Raw genomic sequence first — 21,091 nt, 5'->3', positions numbered from 1 at the left:
TCCGCTCAGTTGAAAACAGTCAAAATTGAGCTAGACATTTGGGTGGCTATCAGGCATGAGTCAGCGGCCAATCTGCAGTCAAGAACAATTCCTGGCACGTGAAGATGCCGCTTCCTCATTTTGGGCTCCCTCTGGAAAATGGAATGACCTCGGGAGGTGGAGATGGACCGCAGCAGCTAAGCCAAAGCCGAGAGCGTGCTAGCGAGAGCGATGGAAAACAAACAAAAAACAACAACCAAAAAAACCAACAAAAAAAAAAAAACAGGCATCTGCGGAACAAAGTTCACTTTGTCACAAAGTTTAGTGACCTCTGCCTCTCAAGGACACACACACACACGCACACGCACACCCACACACACACACACACACACACATACCTTACTGTAGCAGTAATGAGATCAAACGAATACAAAATAAACAAAGCTTGACTTCCAGCAACATGAGTTAATGGAAGACTAAACCACATTTCATTGGTTTGTGGTTAGAAGCATTTATTTACTCATCTACATATGGAGGAGTCATCTACTTTAGACCTTTATTTGTAAAAACACTTTTTTTTTTTTTTCAATTAGTCCATTCCAAAATGTTCTTGACAATAATCAATCTCGGGGAAAATGAATTAAGCAGCAAAATACACAAATTTTTTATCCATCTCAGGTGGCGGCCATGTCGCCAATGTCATGTGACCAAAGCTCGAAAACAGGCGAGCTGTCTTTTATGTCATTTCATTTCGACAGGAAGTGAAGTTGTTGGGCAGATTAGATTGACATGGAAACACACGGAGGCTGAAAAATAAAAATTAAAAAAAATCCAACATCCACGTATCGCCAACTGGAATCAGTGCAACGAAGAAATGAAGCGCCATGAAATGAAGAGAATAGACGTGGGGGATTCCCAAATTTACATTCTGTTTCCAGTTAACATCATTTCATGGAACAAACATGAACATCCAGGCTGTAAATTAAGGTCGGTGCTGCTGTTGTTCAGGCCAGCAAAGTGTGGTGGCTTACATTTTAAAAGTGACCACCTGTATGAGGGAATTAGTGTACCTAATAATGTGACCGGTGAGTGAACACATTACGTGGACGCGTTAGCCAATTAGCAGACCACTTAGCCATCTGACACACACCCACACGCTAAATAAATAACGCCCCCCCCCTTCCAACCTCTTCTTGTGACGTCACAAGCGTGCAAGGAGCGCGTGCAGCGTCGGAGCGAGCCTCCCTCCGGTGGTATGACATCAACCGCACAGCCACATCCGCCGTCATTAGCACACAAGTCTTTCGAGTCAGCATTGAAGATGAAACTTTTCACTTGGCGCGGTCACGCAGGACGGTAATTGATTGTTGCGAGACACAAGAAGAAGTTTGGGATTTGAAAAGCTGGAGCGACTCTTGTCTTGTTTGCCACATGCTCCCTCTCAGGATGAGACGGACCGACGCGGACCGAAGCAGCCCGACGCTCCATAACCGGTAAATCATTTCTTGTCATTTGGATGATGACGGTGATGATTATTATTATTCTTTGGCATGCTCGTGCACGTTGCGCGCGCCGGGAAGGTGAAGTCTCTGCGAGTGTTGTTACGTCGACTTTATCACCGCCGCTCAAATGCGACGTTTATCCCAAGACGCTTTCTATCTGTCGTCTGCAGCCTGTGAGTGTAAAGTACAGCAAACAAACAAGAAAACATACTCTGGAAATAATTGTCAAGTTGTGACATTTGGCTATTTAGAGGTTGCCTGTTGGAGTAAGATGAGCATTTTTCTGTTTCTTATCTGCATTTGTTGAATGAAAACTACAAATGAAGTAAATGATTATCCCACACGCTCACAGCCGTTTTATTAGGTACACCTGTACATTGTAAAAAAAATATTTAATGAAAGAATCATTCGTAATAAAAGGGAATATTTACAAAGACCTGCGACACCGTTCATCTCAAAGTTCAAAGATTGAAAAAGAAGAACAGTTATAACAATTTTTTGAACTTCTCGAGCTCATAAATGTAAATGAAATTTTGCTTCCCTCAGCAAAAGTGATTACATACATTATTCCTTTGATTTTGGACATGGCCAACAAGTGTTTTTTTTTAATAACTGTAAATATTGAAGTTTCAAACAAGTTCTTCTTGTTCTTTTCCTGATTCATAATTTTATTTACCATTTTTATTCCTACAATCTGCTTTACAGAGTATGCGGCATTATTTCAATAATCATCCTTATGATTTGTTCGAGAATCAAAATGAGAACTTTGCACACTTCCTAAATGTTTTGATACCATTTTATAGACATGTAAAATCCAGTAAAAAAAAAAAAAAATCTTGTTATAAACAGGCACACTCAGTTACCACATCATTGGCTTTTTTTAAATGACGGATTTTTCAATGCCATTAGGTGATTGTAATTTTACAAACAATGCATGCGCGTTTACGTTTTCATGGCGTACACACCGTTTTTCCATTTTATTGTTGCATATTCACAGACGAGAAGTTCTATTCTAATAAATATGACATAACTACTGCATTAGCAAAGGTTTGCATTGCCATGAAAATTGCAGTTTAATTTGGAATAAAAATGAGCAGTGTAATATAAACTCAAATTAAATTTCGCCTGCATGGAAGCATTTCAGCGATCATCTTACCTAACTATTTTCACATTATTGTCAAATTTTTTTTTTAATTATTTAAAAATTATTTGTCAAATTTGACCTGCACGTGACGACTAACCAATAGTTTAATCAATTTGTGAAAGAATATCAAATTGACAAAACTTGGACACACCGACGCTATACTGACAAACAAGGAACAAGGAACAATACAAATAAAAAATGTCGGCATTTAAAAAGTCGGGCCCACTAAACATCAACCCGAGCCCCGACCCGCAGTTTGCAAACCAGCCGTGCTTTCAACTTTAAAGCAGACGAAGCCATGCAGACAGTCAACAAACAGCACTGTCATGTTCAGACCACTTTTAGTCCAGCCGAAAGCATAAATCATTTGTCAGACACATTATTGGAGTCGATTGTATGTTTAAGTCTAAAAACGCTGCCAAGCAGATGTGCACCATGTTTAAATAAATATTTGACTTTTATAAATGAGGTTTGCAGCAGCAGCAGTAGATGGAATGCGTGTTGCAAGTTGGCTTAATTCACACTAATCATTGGCAAGTGCATTTGTGGCAGTCCCTGACAGATCCTGCAGATGGCACTCTTTCTTTGTTCCCAGTACGTATTTTTCTATTTAATACAGAGCGGTCAAGGGAGGAAATGAGTTGCGTCATCATCTTTCTAGTATTGTATTAAGAGTCATTTCAGTAGCGTGTGTAAATTCTTGAACCGGTGCCGTAGTTTTTGATTCAATATATGAGTGCACGTGACGGGCGTGATTGAGTTTTGTCAACTCTGCCCAGCAACAAGTGGCCACAAATGTCTAACGTGAATATCGTGCGATTATTTTTGAAGTAGAATTTAAATATTAATTACTGCAATGTGCATTTATTTTAATTTCTTCATTGCACTATTTTTTTTAACATTGTTGGCTGTGTCAGATGCTCTTGATACACGTGTATGTGTGTGAATAACGTGATAAATCGGTATCTTGTATGTATTTTGTGATGATTAATTCATCCACGTGGTGTGTTGTCTGGAGTTTTGCTTTTCTAGCAATTGCCACTGGAAGATTGAAGCGGCATTTTGTACCTTTTTTTTTTCTCCATTGCGGCAGGTTGGAGGAACCGAGCTTGTCACAGGTGTTGTCAAGCTTGAAATATTTGATTATGGGATGCCATATCGCAAGAGGAAAGCATCCAAGGATGAACTGATTTTTTTTTCTTTTCCTTTTTACGAGGTGGATATATCCCCGAATAGAAAACCAAAAACTTCCACTATTTATGCAAAACGTCATGATCAGGCTAATAGAAATAACCATCCACGGAAAGATAGACAAACACTTTAATTAATCTCTTTGGGCGAATTCTCACAGCTCTGTGGACTTAGTCCCGAAAATAAACTCAAATGCACCTACTCATAAATACATGTGTGGCAAGACAGGCAGCCAGAAATCAAGCACCGAGTCCAAACAAAAGAAGTACTGTAAATAAAAGGGTCCCAGTCACGAGCCAATGCACTCAATTGAGGCACAAAACAGTCCAATTGCTGTGGAGACAAAAGAACTTCTGAAGCGTCCTGATGAGCGATGCTTTGGTCATTCGAAAGCCTCAAACAAATGCAACTTTTAACACACAGAGAGCAGCAACACATACAAACCGAGCATCGAATAATACATGCAGGCTGCTCTGAGAGAACAATTATGAAAACTAGTACGAGTATTCACAATTGAGTACCCGCCAATACTGATACCAAGTACTTACAAAAAAAAAAAATTAAATGCGAACAAAGACTTTTCTGTCTTTCTGACACAGATGATGATTCATTAATGTGTTAAATGGACGCAGCAACAACTGGGAAGTAAGATTTCTTACTGTCAGATTTATTATTTTTTTTTTTGCCTTAAGTATAGGTGGCTGGTATCGGCAGCTTGTATGAGTACTCGATACCTTAAATTAAGACATCAAATCGTGATACCAGGGCGTCCTCTTCTTCTAGCCGTTAAAGGCACACGAGCCTAAATTCCGACTGTCTGTATATTTTACTACGAAAATCCATAAATAAAGATCACTTAAAAAAATCTGCGTAATTTCCATTTTAATATTCTGCCAGTGCTTTGACTCCTAATTGAAGCCAATTTGAAAGCATCACAAAGCGCAAGAACAACTCGGGCACGTTCATCTCGTACGCCGCCGCCGCCACGGCAAACATCATTAAGGCCGTTAAGCATGCAAATATATTCGGCACAAGTGAACTCGCAGTGAAGACAAGCGTCCGCGCTGTGCCTTCTTGTGCGCATCTTGAATGAGTAATGCCTGCCGTCTTAAGTGGTGATCGGCGCGCACGTCGCCGCTGTTCCGATGTGTGAGCGCTTCCGTGCATACGAATGAGCGCCAGAAATATTTCTGCGTCATTTTGACGTCCAACACTTTCTATTACATGATAGCCAAACACACATAGCAGGCCTGCCACGTTGTGCGTTTGGCGAGACTCGCCATTTCGACGATTCGGACGCTAAGTTGGCCTGAAAGGGCAAAAACTAAAAGTGCGTTTGAGTATTCGTGCCTTCCGTCGTTGTCATTAATGTAATCAACATCGCCAGGGGTCGTAAAATATAGAAGAGGAACATTGCATTTCATTTTTTAAGAATTCATCTCAATCTGGCCTCTAGAATTTCCCAGTTCTGATCGGGGTCAGGGGCCAACAATTTTTATGAATAAGGCCAGAGGGTCGAGGCCGGAATGGTACAGAGATCACGGCCGCAGGGCGTTGGGTAGTGATGGAAAATGAAGCTTCAAATTTGCTTCATGAACCAGTTGTTGTATTTTTTTTAACTCCTCTAGATGGCACTGTTGTTTAAGAAATACCAAGTGAGTGTACTTCCAACCCAATGGTGAACAGAGAGCGCCATCTAGAGGAGTAAAAAAAAAAAATGAACAACTGATTCATGAAGCAAATCTGAAGCGTCATTTTCCCATCACTAGCGTTGGGGGACTGACTGGTTAAAAAATGGTCAAGTGCCCAGCTCTGGGAACAACAAGTAACCATTTCACCATTCAGAGGTCAATTTGGATCAATTTTCCAACGGAACACCTTTGCATGAATGTGGTGAATCTGTTCGAGTGTAAAAATACGTAAAACTAATTTGGTACTTGAGTGCTAAATGTTTGAGGAACAACAGACAGAGCACGACATTCAAGCTCTTGTAAACGCGGCGCTGAGTGAACGCTCTTGATTTATTCAAAGCACCGCAGCGGGAAGGTAAACTTTCAAGCGCGGATCATTTTTGCGCATGTTCGGTTTTGGGTTTACGACTGGACAGCGTTAGTCTTTCACTTGCGCCGGTGCGCTTCGGTCACACATCACTCCTGACATAAAACGATGTGGTGCCGTTCGACCTCACGCCACAGTACAACCACGTTAACGACGTCCAAGGCTTTAAAAGTGCCAATCATGATTAAGCTTTATTCTCTTTGCAAAAGAATCTGATTGGATGTAGCGTCTCGTTAAATTGCACAGGTGCGCCTCACGGTAGTTCAAAAGGATGGAGTTCAAAGTAGCAGCTTGTTCGAGGCGGCTGGAGAGAAAAAAAATGATGATGAATGGCTTCACTCCAGCGCATTCAACATTGATTGTTTTCACTCCTTTGCGCCGATGCGTCGTCAGGTTCGTCCACTCAGGAAAAAAACGTCGAAAGGAACACTTGCCAACGAGCGCTTCCCGAGAAGCCGAGAGCGAGACGAGACAAGCGGTAGGACACAAAAGAGTGTCATGAAACAAGAGTTGTCACTCAGGAGATGCTCAAAGCCAAAGCGGTCGGGGAAAAGCGCTGGCACCGCCATGTACGCCCGGAGGCTGCTCTTTGGGTTCGGCGTCAAGCGTTAAGAAAACCAGGAGGGTGCTAAGAATAGCACGCCACTACAAAGAGCTGTCACTCTGGATTGTAACAGAGTGCCGATAAGGGTCCATAAGGGTGATGTTGCCGCCGGGCGCCAGCAGCTCACAGCACCTTTGACACACACACACACACACACACACACTCACGTTATCAACAGAGATAGGCTGTTGGCTGCTGTGAAAAAGTTTGCGATTTTTCATTATAGCTTTTTTTTTTGTAGACGTTGGGTTTATTTAGTTTTTATTAGATTTAGTATTAGGTCTAGTTTTTTATTTTTTTATTCATTTTAAATATGGAAAAATGTAATATTTTTAGAGCACTGTTGTCAGGTTTATTTTTTTTTTAATTAGTTTTAGCTTTTTAGAAAATATGCACAATAAAAAGGATATGTCAGTGGAACTGTGTAATCGAGTAAAATAAACTACAATTTGTCAGGTCTGTTTGACATTTTTCTGTACGGATGTACATAAGTACCAAAATAAACACCTTAAAAATGAATGGCAAAAGGCATGAAATGAAAGACACTCTTGCTATAATTGTAGTTAGTTTTTAAGTTGTAGCTTCAGTTAGTTTTCTTTTTTTTTTTTTAAATTGTATTTGTTTTTATTTACTTATATAGTGGACTCGCACTCATGCTCTCTGTGGCATCCTCACGTAAAGATCAGTCATGCAGTAAAGTCATAAGAGCTTTAATGGAGACGACCTGCACAGCCAATGACAGAAACACCCTCAAGAAAATTAACTTGGCAGCAGCAGCACAGCTCTGTGGATTTCATACAGGCAATTAAAGTGTCTCCTCTGGGGGCGACTTAAATCAGCATCAAGATGAATCAACAGTCGCAGGTTTCGCGCTTTCAAAACACACCGGCGCTGACCTGCAATACATTTTCTTGCCGGCGACGCATGACAGGTTTAACACCGTGTTAATAAAGAGGACATTTGCCAGATTTGATGTCAACACTTTTCTTTCCGCTACCTGCTTATCATGACACGCTCAACAAGTCATCAAATTCAAATCGCAGTGTGTGTCGTAGAATGCTAAACATTTTATGCCAGTCGGTCGGTAGGCTTGATTCTTTTTCTACACGTTTTTTTTATTTGTTAAATTATGTGTTGTGCTTAACAAGTGCAGTTCGTATGTTTACATATCGTTTCATGAAACAGCAAAACAATTATAGAACATTAAATCATCATTGCAATTAAATTTTCCCAAATTCTCTCTCTCTCTCTCATATATATATATATATAATCTATATATATATATATATATATATAATCTATATATATATATATATATATAATCTATATATATATATATATATATATATATATATATATATATATATATATATAATCTATCTATCTATATATATATATATATATATATATATATATATATATATATATATATATATAATCTATCTATATATATATATATATATATATATATATAATCTATATATATATATATATATATATATATATATATAGATTATATATATATATATATATATATATATATATATATATATATATATATATATATATATATATATATATATATATATATATATATATAATCTATATATATATATATATATATATATATATATAATCTATATATATATATATATATATATATATATATATATATATATACACACACACACACACGTAAATATACTTAATATACACAATATGAAAACGGAAGCATAAGAACCAATCCCTTCCTGTTAAGGAGCAGGAAACATCTCCTGCCTATTGAATAGACATTGACTCCCATGTCGCCCGCAGACACTTTCAAATGGACCATTTCTTTTGGATTCAGGCACGTGCTGCCTTAAACCGATAACTTTGAAATTTATTACACCTCCCGCCCACCGCACAACCAAAGAGTGGAGCAAGCTGTTCTCCAAGCGGAGAATGAAAGCTCTTCATGTAACCTCTAAAGCGAGCGCTGATCCCGCCCCTTAACCCACAAGGAAACACAATTACTGATGTGCTCTTTATGGGCCAATAAAAGCACACTTGGGGGAGATAAGTGCGGGCTTAAATGAAATGTAAACTTGAATCACTTCCTTGGAAGGGACCCTTTTTTTAAATAAATAAATCAATTCTTAAGCGACACCAATTAATAAAATAAAATGGAGGCATAATTGTTCGTCTAGGCGATTCGGCCTAAAATTCATATCACGATATCAATGAAATCTGCAGAACAATCTTGACAAAAACAAATGTGAACAAAGTGTTTCGCTAATTTGCATTTCATGTTAGCGTAGCTTCCCCATCTTGTCACTTCCTCCTCATGCTCATTTAGTGACAAGGATAATTGTCAAAACCGTAGCTCATCCCCCGATATGAAGGAAAGGCTCTGCATCATGAAATAACAAGCTTGTTATGCTCAGCTGCAGATTGTAGCAAGTTAGCTTAGTGCCTAGCATTCCCCCGATTGTTCCAGAACATGCTTGCACCATTTCGTAACCAACTCGCAGCTGGCTAAAATAAAATAAATAAATAAATGAATAAATAAATAAACTAACTAACTAACTAACAAAAATAAAAATCTAAATAAAAATTTAAAATCAAATAAAATTAAATAAAATTTAATTAAATTAAATAATACTTCCAGCTCCGCTTGTCCACTTGTGAGGTCAAATTGTACTTCCATTTTTCGGTTTGAATTCAAGCGTTGTTGTCCATGAGGTTTAGTTTCAATGATTACAAATAAATAAAAAGTGAAAGAGAAATGACAATAGTTTTGCAGGGCTACTTGGATGGTTGGTTCCTGACCAATTGTTGTTTTTTTTTTTTAATTGCCCCATCCAAGCTCATGTGTTGCCGCCTGCTCCATGTTGTGTGTTCAGTACAAGAAGCAGAAGCAGATACGGAACCCGAACATTCCATCACTTCAGCTCGGTCTGGGTGGCTGCCAGCAGCGTACCTTCCTGAACCATGTGAACAAACGTCGAGTGCACAGTGGGAAACGGTCAGATTAATCAAGCTGACAGGCCCAAAAAGCCCAGCGTCCCCATATCAGAGTGGGTCAAAGGGATTTCTTTTTTTTTGGCCCCTCCCATTCGGCTTGTGTGGTTCACCAGTCAGACAACAACACTGACAGCTGCTGTAAAGCGTCCACATGGAAAAAAAAGCAAAGAAGCAATAGACCGACGTGAGCACGTTCCCCTTGGAAAGCGGCCAAACACAGAAACACTTCAATCACATCCTTCCTGACTTCATCTGTTAAAGAAAGATTCACATTTAGATGATCAAGTCCAGTGTACGCTTCTCGCCATACAAATCCATTTCACCACAGGAAAAAAAAAAAAAAAAAAAAAAGTCGATAGACCTCTCTCATGTTCATAAAATATTAGAACGCGCTTTCAGTCTGATACTTTATATAGTTCAGAGTACGCCACACGAACAAACATATTGGCAACTTAACAGGCGAGACGGCCAAAAAAATAGACGGTAGCAGACAATGGCAGAATTGATTGTCGCCACGTTCACTTTTGTACAGCCCATCAATATTCATTTGTGACACTATTTGTCTCGTGTTGTGAGCCAGTGTGATTGTTGGATGTGAAGCAGAGTTTTCCAAACGTCTTCAGCTCAAGACTCAAATTGGAATCGTGCCGTCTTCCAAACCGACTAAAGAACATCGTGTATTGCCATAATGCTGCTAAACGACAGAAGACGGGAATTTATTGGAACAAACAATCAGTCATTTTCCGAGAAATTTTGTGCTTGTTGAGATGGATAAAATGGGTCCTTTTGAGAGTAGTTAGTGATTGCAAAATTGATCAATTAGAAAATGCAAGCTAATATCTTTTTGGGAGTTTTTGAGTAAAAAAACGGGCCATCCTCGTCAAAATCGTTCCTTTTTGCCGATTTTCACATTGCATTGGAGTGCAGACCTGAGCAGTCGCATATCTGTCAACGCCTGCGATGGCGGAACAAGGACAAGTTAATGGAGTGAAAGTGGAGAGCCGTCGATCCATATGTTGGTACTTAAACGAAGAATCCTCCCAGAAGAATCCTCTTTGCGAGTCGTGCCATAAAAATAAAAGTTATGGATGGATTTAGACGCCCAGACGGTCGTGACGGGTGTGATCAGACACGTCAAGTGGGTGTGGGTGCGTGTGTTTGTGTGTTTGTGTGTGTGTGTGTGGGGGGGGGGGCAAAAGGGTCAGTGGGTTGAGATGACGGAAACATAAGTCGCGCTAACTCGCTCAAGGCGTAATCAACCCAATCAAGAGTGAACACGGCTGATGCGATTAAGTGACTGATGACCCGCCCACTCGCCCGACAGCCGCTCAGCGCACGTGGCTCATCTTCGATCGTGCGCGTGAAAACGGTGGCCTTCACGTTTACTTCATGTCTGGCTGAGTGGGCGGCGTGATTCACGGGGGCTCTTTCGGGAGTTTAAATTCCTCTTCAGCGCACATAAAGCCGAGCGCAAAAGATTTACGGCGTACAAATCGATTGCAGCAGAAGATGGAAAGTGAAGAGGGGGGGATGAAAGAACGCAACATGGTTTTGCTTTTCTCTCTTTTGGTTTGTTCCAATGCACTCTTAAGAGGCACTCATCTCGTAATGCAACCCCGCCCCCTCCCCGAATTCTCTGGCGATAACGCCGGTCAAGGTTCAAGTGTCATTCGATTCGGGCTGCGCCGTGCACAAAAACAGCGTTTCTTTTGGCTTATTCACTTGGCGGCAAAGATGCGCGCCAACGCTTCGGCTGGCGCGCAATTATAACCATGGATGCGCTTTCCTCATAGCGAGGATTCGCTCGAGAAAGAAAGAGAAGTCTGAGCAATGAATCGAATGCAAATCGTGAACACAATTGAAGACATAAGTCGAGTGCTTAGAAAGTGCCGTTTGCATATTTCTGTTTCATGAAAGATGAAAAGTTGAAGTGATGCTGTTTTAATCGCATATTAAGGGAGAAAAAAATTGCAATTTGATTTTTAACATTGACTGCCGTTAAATCGGTGACAAACGTCACGCAAAACAATCGTGCGCATGACAAGCAATTTGTTTTGCATGTGAGGCCTTCAAGTTAGCGTATGGAAGCATAGATGTCCATTTTGAAGCCCATCAGTCATACATGGAGTCATATTCCTTGAGGAGTTTAGTTCCACACTGGCAGTTTTGATATCTTTTTTTCTTGATGCGGAAAAAGAAATCTATTCCTGCTCACACGCACCCACAAGTTGTCATGAACATTGTGTGGTCTCAGGGAAGACATATTATATACAAGTTAGTTTTTTTCTTCCCCTGCAGTAGCGCCAGCGCAGTGCAGTTCATGCGTGATGATCTGCTGCAGCTTGAAGCGTCCGCCGAGAGGAAAGGCAATTCCCACCTCTGCCGAGAACAAACTAAGTCAGACGCCGCTCACACATATTTCTTTGAACGTGCGGTTTCTTAGCTCCTTGGTGTAGGACACCCGCTAGACATATGGAAGATAAGTCCCCCCCCCCAAAAAATAAAAAACGGAAATCGGGTCAACATTTTGAATGTCACGTGATGTAAAGTGAATTACAGTACGGTGCACTTCAGTACCGCATTTTTCCCCACATTATATAAATATTTTTATTTTAATGTCATCGTTCCCACAGAGAAGCGTAAATTAATAATTATATATATATATATATATATATATATATATATATATATTATTTTTTTTATAATTTTTTTTTATTTTATTTTGACCAAAACACGCCTACTGTCCTGCGTCATGGAGGACAACTGGTTGCGGCTTTGTCGTCAGAGAAGACGCGCTAGGAGGGACTCATGGGGACATTGACCTTCCATTTACATCACGCACATGCATGCATACTCCCTCCTGTGGAGTGACACGTGACTGCGGTAAACAGACAATTGAGTGACTTCATTAAGCCTGAAATTCTGGAAAATGGATCAGGACTGCGTATAGGAAAAAAAAAAAAATCAATTAATTTTGTTTCCTTTTTTTTGTCAGCGACCCCTCAATTTGTTCCCACAGTTCAAAAGCAAAATTTATTTTTTTTTTTCAGGAAAAAAACGTACTTGCAAAAAGTGCTGAAAAGAACGTTTGCAACCAGCTGTGAGAGAGCATTCTTCAAAATTGGTGGCAAAAGGCCACCGAAATAAGATTTGATATCAGCAAATAATGGAACCTTGCCACGTAAAAATATAAATAGGCTTCTCTTGATTAAATTGAGTTTCGGTGTACCATTTCAAATGTAATTTCAGCATGCACATCTCTGGCGCGCTAAAAAAAGACGGGAGGCTGCAACTTCACGTTGGATACTGTTGCTTTGCAGCAAGAAAATGCAAAGGCCTCGTTTCTTCCCTTCAGATTGCTCCCCTCCTCCGCCCAGATTCTTTTTCTCTGCATATTTGTACCTGCTTAGGTAACCGAGGGGTGTCTCCGTGGTGATTCACAGCCGTCAATCGGTGCTCTTAACGCGCTCTCCTCCCAGGTCGCATCCCCGCCTCTCTCGTGTAGAGGAGCCATTAGGCGGCCGTTCCAATGTTGTCATCAAACTAAACACCATCAAATATTCAGCGCTCACCAGCCTACGCGGACAGGATCCATCATGCTGCATGTCTGGAGAAAAAAAAATGTTTGCAAAGCATATGAGCTCTAATGGGAGGAAGATGTATTTAAACTCTGCTCACAGTTTTTTTTTTCCAATTACTATGTGCATGGACGTGAAGAACATCTTTCCAAATCTGCAATCTAATTAGATATGAATAAAGCTCGTTGGAGATGAATCGCTGCAGCCTGCGGGGGCGCTTGTATGCTGATTGCGTGACCTAAATGACACGTCTTTTACATGCACATCAGGCTGCAGTCGACTTGAGGAATGACGCTGAGGCCGTAATGCAAGCGCGGCGCTGGCGTCGTGGCCTCCAGATCCTCTCCCTAATCTTCTCCTACTGTTCCTCAACTTTCTGTGTGTGTGTTTGCACGCTGCTCTGACATGCGCTAATGTGTGTGTTTAATTCTCCCGAACAAGCTGGGTCACTTGCGACGAGTGAACCCAAAAGCTTGACATGGGAAATAAACAACTACTTTTTTTTTTTTTTTTTTTTCGAAGAATGTGACTGAAGCGTTAACACGGCTGCGTTGAGTGCCAGCGCACATGCACACACACACACGCACACACTCTGCAGCTTTTCTGGTGTCACTGAGGCAAACAAGCAGCTGCAGTAGCCAAAAAACAATCAGCTGGACTCGATTCTGGCAGGCCTCGGGGTGACTGATTATTTTTTGCTAATATTACACAACACCTGAGACAAAACTGTCAATCATGCTCAGGGCCAGCAGGGCCGTCCGTCTCTGCTGACCCGACTACTTTCTGAAGCATTGACTTAAAGTATATTTACAAGCTAATTTATCATATTTACTCCATGAAATTGTATTTATTTATTCCCAACAGTCACTTTTCATTTGGAGCTGTTTTTACCCAATCAGATTTCAGCCGCTATGTGTTGCCATGTCACGCTAATCTGCCGGTGCCTTCGGAATCCGTAATATTGCCAGACGTAACGTAACTACAGTAATTTACTTTGACTTCAAAATCATCTTCACGAGGCCGGCGAGCTGGCCCTCGTTGACGTCAGCCTCTCTCTGTCCTCTGATTGGTTGTTCAGAGCAACTTGGACGAGGGGAGGGTTCATGTCATTAGATTATTATTGATTCTGAACACACACGCAAATGTGGCACAACTGATATTGTGTTTTAATTGAGTATTGACCTTTTTTTTATAATTGTGACACGATAGTGATGGAATAAGTCAGTCAGGTAAATCCCCAGTGAAGGCCTCGTTCTGTGTTGATTTTTTTGTTTGTCATATTCATAGTTCATATTTAATTAGTGTCCAGAAAAGAAATGTACATATTGAATGTGTTATCATCAGGGAAAGTAACGAGATCAGGTATCAGTACAGTGCTGGTTTTAAGGTATCGGGTAGTCATGGTGGCTGCCGATACCAGCCACCGATACGCAACGCAAATAAAAAACAAATAATATGACATTGAGTAAATCCTCCTTGGCAGTTTAAGACATCACCAAACCATCATCTGCGTTAGAAAGAAAGGTCGTCGTTGACAATTTTTTGTCTTTGTGTTTATGTTTCAAAAGTACTAGAGTTATCGGTACTCAAATAGTGGATACTATACTGGTTTTGGTCTCCATTTGTCTTCTTGTCAAGCGCATCTGTGGATTTACAGAGTTTCTAATCTCATGAAAACAACATTTGCTTTGGCTTGTTACTCTGTTTTCTCTGGGAAGAAGAATACACAACTGAGTTGGCGGTAACCATGACGACATGAAAATTGATGATCTTGGGCACCATTGAGGGATTAACGGCATGATTTTATGAATCAATGCTGGACTTGTTTGCAAGTTTTTCTTGTCTCCATCCCCAGTGGGCTCAATTAAGACCGCTTAATCAGATGCTCTTGGTGCCAACGTGGCCAACGGAATGAATATCGGAGCTTCATATCAGAATCGGCCAAAAAGCAAGCCGAATAACACTAGAAAGGAAACAGCCTTCATCCTTTAAGGATTCTTAATCTTCGTCAGAATCTGAATCGTATGAATTGAGTGCCATTTTTTGCCAAAGGCGCAAGCGTCTGTACGGATGCGTGTGCCACTGTTCTAGATTTCAAACATGAATAACCGCCAACATGAAGCCATGAAGCACGAGCGGTCGAAGACTTGAACTTCATTAGTTTTTGGGGGGATTTTTTGATTTTTTTTTTTTAGGTTCCACCAATAAATGGCGAGCCTCGAATAAGCGTCAGATATTGTCTTTGAAAAGACAGAATATGTTTTGCATCTCATCACTAAATAGATCCAGACAAGGTCTTCCTGTTTGAAGATTACGGAGCACTTTGCTGCTACCCTAACAGGACAGCGTCGGTGGAGATTTTAATCTGGCACAAGCAATGTGCACGTAGCGGCAAGAGGCTGCAGCACAGATGGAAACAGACTTTTATCAACGTGATCTGATTCAATGTAATCTGTGTTTAAAAGGTAAAGGGCAGTGCGTAATCAAGTTTTGCGGGGGAATTACACTGCACCATATACTGTAATAATGTAGAAAGGATATAAAACAAATCAATAAAAACAAACAGTAAAAAAAAAAAAAAAAACTTCAAGTGATATTAAAAGTGTAAGAATGTCATTGCTTTAACCACAAAAAACATCAAAACACACCACAATTAAGTACTACGTAATTGTTTTGGGGGCGTGGCTAAAACTTGCCTCAGCGAAGCGTTAGCCGCTCCTCGCTCACTTCCTGTACGGAACAACATGAATTGCGACATGCAGCTTGCATGTAGCTGACTATACCAACATTACCCCCCCACCCCCCCCAAAAAAAATTATCAAAAAGTCCGACTGATAGCCAGCCTGCATCGGTCCGGTGTCTGCTTTAGAGCGCCTCGTTGTCATGGCTTGCCGGTGATTTGATTGACAGTTGAGTGGGGTGTGATTTCAACTCATTCACTTGACACAGTCACACTTTTAGGATTTTTTTTTTTTTTTAATTTATTCTTCTAGTTTGACTTTACTTTAATATAAATGTGGGACCAAAAGTGCCACAGATATGCAAACAAAAGCCATCCATTCTTTTTCTTCTTCCACAAACATATCAGAAGACGTCGAAATGCTAAAGCGAGAGGAGGTTGTTGGGAGGCGCTGATAATGAAAGTGTCCCTGCGGCTTTTTTGCTGTGACCCACTTCACCCCGAAAGCGACTAACAGGCGCATTTACACTCTCCCCACACATGACGCGAGCGCAACGCGGGCGGCCGAGTACACGGCCAACGTTTCACAGGCGTTCATCATCGTTTGCCACCCATGTTCACCAGATGTGACCCCTATAGAGACTTGACAAAAACAAATCAATAACGTGCCCAGCAGAGGAGGAGGAGGAAGAGGCTGGGAGAAAACCACGGCGGGGTCACGGACGACTGCGCGTGTGCATCCTCACAGATAGTTACGTGCAAGCATCTGCTTTTGGATTTCAGATCACAGGTTAACCGTTAATGTTCTCTCATTTCCTGTTGCTTCTCATGTGAGTGGAGGACGTGACTTTTTGATACCGGAAATGGGACCAATTTGCCTCAAACTGGTTATCCAAAGTGAAAAATGTTCTTGCATTCGCGCCGCATGGACGACTCGGTTTCGGGCTGACCACCATCGCATGCACAACATCTTATCGTACCTTTGAAACCTCTAATTGTGGATCACCCTCGCAAATCAATTTCAACAAGGCTTGTTTGAGTTGTATAACCATAAAGGGGAAAATGTTAACCTCTGAGTGGACAAGAGACAGGACAATGACTTTAAGAAGAATGCAGCAAGTGATCGAAAGCTGATGGCCAGTCTGTTTCTCCGCAGGCGAGGTCAGATATGCACTCAGGAGCAGGCGGTTATTATCTGCCTCGTGTAACTGGCGCCCACAACCACAAACATCTTGCTTTGTCTCACTCACGGTGTAAGGTGACAACACAATGAGAGCGAGAGAGAGCGAATGCGAGAGATTCTGCTTTCTTATCCTCACAGTAAAAAGATTATACGATCCCTTCTACAACATTCCCAGGAAATTGCAATATCCCATGACTAGCCTGAAACGTTTTTTTTTTTAAAGCGCGTCCCCACACTCATGTTGGTGGTACTTGGAGCGCTAAATACATTTTCAAATGCTGCTTTGGAAAAAAGTTTGCAAACCACAATTCTAATGTATGAAAACACAACATAACAAGCACACCGAGTTGGACTTTGATCGCAGTTTGGCCATCTCTGACGCATATCTTCCAAAATCAATAAGTCTTCCCAGGGAGCGAGCCTTCTGTGTAATCAGTGACATTGAAATCCTTATCTTGTCCATGAAAAGCTTCCAAAGCTGACATGGAGCCCCAGCAACTAAATATAAGTTAGGATTTATTTTGCAAACACAGCAGAGTAGACACACGCCGTCAGACAGACAATAGTCAAAGTCCCGCCCCTTGATATTCCAACTGACAACCGAATGAGACCGTGATGGCGAAGGTTACGTGGCAAACACTCATGTCCTGCAATGCGTCAGTGTGACACACCACAAGTGTTAAGTGGACGATGCTGCTCTTTCTCTGAATTTTCCAGGAAATGTCTAAAAGTCACAATGGATTTTATTTGTCAGGATGAAGATTTTTGTGGCTTTTGTAGTTTAAAATCACATCCCACTGATGCACACTACTTACAAACATTGGAAACAGAGAAGTGTTTTTTTGAAACTGAAACATGGCATTTCAATTCAGTCCAATGAGAGTCTTCAGTCGCTGGCTCAAAAATCGACAAAAAAAAAATAATATAGAAAATACTGAAGATTGTTTGGTGTCAGGAAAAAAAAAAGAGAAAATGGTGGTTTAATCACTTAAAATTCCATTTTTTTTGTACAAGATACAGCTTATTCTCTGGGAGTCAACCAAAATTTTGGGGGAAAATACCTTCTATAGCTATTACACCATGCGTTATCCAAACGCTAGCTCAGAGCAGAATGTGCGATGTGATGTGAATATGAACGGGACGGGACAAGACGTGACGGGATGTTTCAGACTCGCCTTCAGACCATTATCTGATATCGGGCAGGCTACTGTCATTACTCAGAGGAACATCTTCAGCCTGGAGCGTTTGAGCATACATGTGCGTGATCTCATATCATGTTGGGGGAAAAAAAAAAATCCAAGGCCTTTGCGTATACGCTTGACAAGAGTTGTCCTGCATGTTTGCTTTAGTGGTCATTCATTTAATGAACATCTGTTCAGGCTACAAAGCTTTATTATTCATAGACTATTCAACTCATTTTTTGCAACAGAACAGTTATTATGTTGGTGAAGAGGCTTGCTTTTAATCCCCTTCAAACGCGTACTGTGTTGCATCGTTCCATTTGTCTGCGGAAGGCAGGTGAATGAAGTAGCCTCCAACAAAACAATAGCAAGCGTTCACGCAAATTGTCCGACATGCACTTGAATATTTTCTACTCTTGTACTTATTCAGCAAAATTTCCTCTTTCAATTGTGAGTGTCACGTATGTTTTACCCACACAAACATCATTCAAACAAATTGCTTGTTTTTAACCAAAGGAAGCCAATTCAGTTTAAATGGCATCAATTCAGTTGACTGTTCAATCAAGTAAACAGTCCAAATTAAACAAGGTGAAAATGAGATGGCTCGGAAAAGTTATTGTTTATGGGGAAAAAGGTGCAACTCTGACTGTCACTGGCAGAGCTAGGATTGTTTTCCCTTGGGGGCCAGGGAAATTTCAGGGTGTCTGGCTGCATATTAAAAAATAAAAAATAAAAAAAATCAGTCAGGGCCACTGCAAGCGCTGCCTGTCCTTTTGTAAATTATCGTCGCTCTGCTTGCGTGCACATAAGCAGGAATTTTGAATTCCATATGTTCCAAATAAATAAATAAATAATTGTCCCGTTTCCTCCCAAAGTCAAGACGGCAATTAATCGTTTAGAGCCCGGATGTTCAACGTCAGCCATATTTGGAGTTCTGGGTCTGGTCATTGTCCTATAAATAGCAACCTGCTTTTAAAACATGATTGTAAAGAGGAAATCATCACCAAAACGCCTATGACGTAGGCTCTATGTAAACAACACACATGATGCTAATACAGTAAAAAAAAAAAAAAAAAAAGAGCCTAACACAAAATGTCAAAACTTAGTAATTAAGCCCCGACTTTCGTCAGAAACCAACACGAAACTTGACGACCCAACATGCTACCACCATAAACATTACTTCTAAGGACAGCCAGAGAGCTACCTATTCAATCGGCAACAACATTAAATGTCTTCGGAAATACACGAACCAAACGAGGAGGCAAAAACGCACAAACCATCACAACCACAAGCAATAACCTGCCGTCTTACCTTCGATGTCTTCTGAAGAAATATCAACCGTAGTGTGAAATCATTTTTGCCGAATTTCTCAGCGTCTATTCAGAAAAGTGATGACTCATTTTCTGCCGGGTAGATTATGTTGTTTTAATTTTACAACGCAGCCAAACTTAGAATGAGCCAATGCGGCAACGCATGCACGTCGTTAGCGCTTGCAATCAACTCTGGGCTGCGATTGCCTGTGAAAAGTGACGTCATATTTTGCAAAAGACCTATCGAGATCTTATTAGAATTACTTATAACATTGAAATTAATTAGTTTATCATTCCATCAATTATCCAAGCCACATCTCATAATTTTTTTTATTTCTTTTCTCATCTATGAATGGCTTGATCTGTTTGTTTTCCAAAATCAAATGAGCACAAAAGATTTAACAAAATTTAAACTTGAACTTTCATTCAAATAACAGGTGCGGTCGTATTTTAATGGTTACAATATATGGAATATTAACTCATTTTAGCGTATTTTAATCTGCAAAGTATCTGATTGTTTAATTGGAAAAACGGAATCAAGATCTTTTGGAATTTAGTCATCTTCAAGCCCACTCGCTGTGTTTTGGCAGAACAGCATCAATCCAAATGGATGTGGCTGTCTTCTGCTTGTTAGTGAGAAAGCAAAGCCGCTCCAACAATGATACAGTATCGCAACGATGTAATACAACATACAGCGTAATTATCCTACGAGCTGGACACCAGCCCCTCGCCAACGGCTGCCTTGCTTCCTGTGCTCATATCTGAGCAGACGTATCGTATATACTGTACGTGTCACATCTGTGCAACTAGAGCATGCAGGATTAGGCCTTCATCATCGCTTCGTCTTTATCTGTCTTCATCTGCTCCAGCCTCAAGTAAAGGTCATTAGTGATGCGCAATCCGCCATAAATATTGTTCTGAATATTTTCATATCCCCATCTCATCGTGTTTCCGAATATAAATATTTCATACGCAAAGAAAAAGTGATGAATACTTAATAGGCCTTATGGAGCTCATGTGGCCTTGAACATCCACGTCAAAAGCAGACAAGCGCGGCAGAGCGGCAGCTACAAGCAAAATATCGGGGTCACCCCTCGCCCCGCCGCCTGTTTATTATCGTCCTCCAACTGGCACAACAACACAACGAGGCCCGCGTGGTCATTAGCGAGGTTGGTTGCGTTGGCCAGGGGAGAGAATGGAGAGAGTGAGGTGAGTATGATACTAAGAACAACGTGACTGTAAGACACAGTTGTTCTTATCTCAAAGAGATGCTGGGGCTAAAAGACATTTTGGGCAAATTATATGAAAGAAAAAGCAAAACTCATCCTCTCTAAACTTCATACTGTACATACATCACGGTGATGTGGCGACTGGAGTTGATCTGATGCCTGTCGGCGCCTGAGGTAATCAGCTAATGCTTCCTGTAGGTCATTCCACTGTACAGGCCATTAGGAAAGCATTCCTCTTTGCTTTAGATGCTATCCGAGGTCCCGCTCCCATGCCGTCGGACATTTACATTTTTATGCCTTTGTTTGGAATGTTCAGACAAAACATAGCTGAAAAGGGTGGGGGGGGGGGGGGCAATGTGTCTTGACTCCATACATCTGTTCTCCGTGTCAGCCGGCAAAGACCAGAACCGAATGAAATTTGAAACGTTTTAGCCAAAAATGTTTCC

General features: G+C 40.8%; 2 protein-coding genes across 3 annotated transcripts in view; one reads left to right on the top strand and one right to left on the bottom strand.

The window, feature by feature from the left end:
• Window positions 1-19,618, bottom strand: part of iqck (IQ motif containing K) — a 32,492-nt gene extending 12,874 nt beyond the window's left edge. Inside the window, exon 1 of the mRNA XM_088317808.1 lies at window positions 19,418-19,618. The gene's annotated coding sequence lies outside the window, so the exon portion shown is untranslated. The remainder of the gene's footprint in view (window positions 1-19,417) is intronic.
• gcgra (glucagon receptor a) overlaps window positions 1,186-21,091 on the top strand; it is a 30,997-nt gene continuing 11,091 nt past the window's right edge. For both annotated transcript variants that reach the window (XM_088317804.1, XM_088317803.1), the window contains exon 1: window positions 1,186-1,472. The gene's annotated coding sequence lies outside the window, so the exon portion shown is untranslated. The remainder of the gene's footprint in view (window positions 1,473-21,091) is intronic.

The sequence above is a fragment of the Idiotropiscis lumnitzeri genome, chromosome 15 (assembly GCF_059441095.1).
Source record: "Idiotropiscis lumnitzeri isolate Australia: NSW breed Sydney's pygmy pipehorse chromosome 15, RoL_Ilum_1.0, whole genome shotgun sequence".
NCBI classification, from domain to species: Eukaryota; Metazoa; Chordata; class Actinopteri; order Syngnathiformes; family Syngnathidae; genus Idiotropiscis; species Idiotropiscis lumnitzeri.
The sequence above is the reverse complement of the archived record's forward strand: the minus strand, read 5'-3'. Positions and strand labels throughout refer to the sequence as shown.